This window comes from Brachycentrus maculatus, unplaced genomic scaffold (assembly GCF_059751285.1).
Source record: "Brachycentrus maculatus isolate JH-2025_06_01 unplaced genomic scaffold, ASM5975128v1 h1tg001250l, whole genome shotgun sequence".
Taxonomy (NCBI): Eukaryota; Metazoa; Arthropoda; class Insecta; order Trichoptera; family Brachycentridae; genus Brachycentrus; species Brachycentrus maculatus.
The window spans coordinates 1-3087 of record NW_028281928.1 but is presented as its reverse complement, the minus strand read 5'-3'; the positions used below and the strand labels follow the sequence as shown (position 1 = coordinate 3087).

General features: G+C 40.4%; 1 pseudogene; it reads right to left on the bottom strand.

Moving 5' to 3' along the window:
- Positions 1-2054: 2054 nt before the first annotated feature.
- Positions 2055-2735, bottom strand: LOC148299256 (cilia- and flagella-associated protein 20 pseudogene; annotated as a pseudogene).
- Positions 2736-3087: the final 352 nt, after the last annotated feature.

Sequence of the window (3087 nt, the reverse complement as noted above, 5' to 3'; positions counted from 1 at the left end):
AAGGAGATCTTGAATAGCATTTGTGAGCATCTCTTGAAACTCAAGATCGAACACATGAAAATAGATGGGAATACAAGCATGGAGGCAAGGAGAAAAAATGTGCGCATGTATCAAGACAATTACTTAATGAGGGTGGCTGTTCTGAGTATCACGGCTGCGGCGGTCGGTATTACTTTAACGGCTGCATCGACTGTAGTATTTGCCGAACTCTATTGGACCCCAGCAACCATGCTCCAAGCTGAAGATCGGGCTCATCGGATCGGCCAAAGATCATGTGTTAATGTGCACTACCTCATTGGAGAAAATACAATCGATGGCTTACTCCTCAGGCAGCTTGAGAGGAAACTGGAGACGACAGGAACTATCCTCGATGGCAATAAGGAATTACTCGAAGCCGAAACGATGGAGAAAGGCGAGCTTGGGAAATGGGAGCCTAGTGACCAAGATCTCTCAGATAGGAAGAGAAGTGGCCAAAAAAGCATGCTTGAATATATCCGCATTAAAAAAGCTGACTTAAAATAGGACGGGCAGCCAATCGACAAAACCCAGGGCAAGTCATAGCCCGAATCTGAGGATATTGACTAGGAAGATGCCATCGATGAAGAGCAGTTATAGAGACTGATCAGATAGAAGGAGATGCAATTCGAGTATCGCCAGAAAATGGTCAAGGAAACTGAGAAGCAGTTAATGCAGCTCAGCAAATAGATGAAAAAGTGATACATGCAGTAATTAGTTTAGAATTTCCAAATGTATGCTTTGTCTTCTAAACTGAAATATAAGGTCAATGTACAATTTTGTAAATAAATAGTCGGTATATTCTTTCAGTTTTGGATAATTATAATCTCTCAGAAGACGAGGGACGAAAGTAAGCGAAGATATAATGGAAAAGCCTCATTTGGTGGTAGATTTGTTGTTTAGCTTCTTTACAAGTGACTAAAATTGAAATCAATCGTAAAGACCTATCATAAGCTTCATAATTTTATTAACAAACTGACTATACACAATTTATATAGAGACAGAGCAATTGATCCCATATCTATTGAGCCAGTGTATTAATGTCCGAGTAGATTGGATAGAGATATGCATGCATACTTCGATATGTTGGATATTGGATATGCTGGATTATGACTGATTTCTCAATAAACTTATCAGATCATCTTCTGAGTGAGTTCTTGTAGGGTTGAACAGTGAGGACGCTGTTCATCACCTTGTGATTATCGAACTTTTCTTGGGCTGTTTTGGCATGCTCACTGCTATGGTACTTGACGATCGCCTAAGGAAGATTCCTGCCGAAATTGTCCTGCTCGATCATGCATTTCTAGAGAGCTCCCTCCCCTGCAAATAATTTCTGAATTATAAGAGAATCACATATAAATCGCTGTTCGTGATGTCAGGATGCAGGCCCAAAACTTTCAAAGTTCTGCCTTTCTCATTTACGCTCTCGTCGTTGGCAACTGGTTTCTATTTCTTGGGGTGTACGGGCTGGGTTTGGCGTACAGGCTGGGGTTGGCGCGTGTTGAATTTATTCTGGTTTCGCGAGCGATCCTGGTCCTGCCTCTAGGAGTCGTTGGGCCTCTTTTTGAACTCCGCATTCCCTTTCCGATTATTAAATCGATTATCCTTCTTCGAGAATCGAGGCTGTTCATCAGATCGAGAGTGTTTGATAATCCTTCTGCCAGGGATTATGCCTTTGCCAGTCCCTTTGCCCTAGATGATTCAAATGTGTACAGTTTTAGCACTGGGCCTTTTATCTTTAGATTTTTTGTTCTTCTATCTGTCCTCCTTTATGAGATCATCCAGAGATATGTCCTTCATACGCCCTTAAACTCAATATAAATTTAAATATAAATTCGCAACATTTTATAAAGCTCATGCCACATCTCCTTATTCCCATTATATTCATAATGCTATGCAATTTAATTTCGTGCATGCTCCAAGCCACTTTGTAATAGGAGCACAGTCACATCGATGCATGTGGCACAATAGCCACAGCATACACATAATATAGATAAGATAAGATATCGATGGTTGCAATATTGAAATGGTGGAGGGAGTGGAGTAATAATAAATTTTAAATACAAGTCCGATAGTATTCATTGTTGCTTTTGAATTGGCAAGAAGAGTTTGAATTATGGAGGCAGTTCCTCCTCGCTGTAGAGTCGATCCGAAAAGTATATTCGTCGGATTCGGCAATTGGCATGAATTGTCACCCTAAGCGTTTCTATGTAATTCGAGCCGTAAGCTCTCCTTGTGAAGTCCGATAAATTGAACTGGATTTGGTTCCAACCTACAAATCAGAAACAAAGTACCCTAATCGAGGCGCATGGGCATAGTACAGATGAAAGGCTTAACTCTAGTGGTGGATTGGTAGTTGGATGCTCTGAACCTACGCCTCACATTTTTATCGTCGAGGACCTGCACTTCGAAAGTGAAATATTTTTTTAACTGTATAAGACACTCTGTACATTCTTGATAATCATGACCAAAAAGGGCAGCTTGATTCCTAGAGTTTCCTTTTCGTTAACAGGACAAGTGATGAACGATGTTGTAACATTGGTGCCCATGATTTCGAGCACTGATGATTGGATATCCTGGTCAGTCAGTCTTTTGATGTGGCCGTTCTGAACTAAGACTATAAATGCAATCCTACTTTGTTTATCCCATATCTGCAATGGTTTGCTACCAATGCTGTACAGTATCGATAAGAAACCCGATTGATAGGCGTTCTTAAACATTTTATGAAACTTATTGTTATTAATTTTGTATATACTGATTCTAATTATATTAGTAAATGCCCATTATTCTTCTTTTAGGTTTTTGTATTATACAGGCGAGTGCGATCTCTAATTGGAATGCACTTTATACGACATGCTTTCATTTATTGGAGATTTGTAGTTATGCACAGTATGAAACAGACAATTATGGTTTGTTATATCGTACAATTGCATTTGCTTTGTATTGCCCTTATTATATATTACACTTTATTGGCTTGGGGTTGGGGTTGGGGTTGGGGTTGGGGTTGGGGTTGGGGTTGGGGTTGGGGTTGGGGTTGGGAGGTTGGGGTTGGGGTTGGGGTTGGGGTTGGGA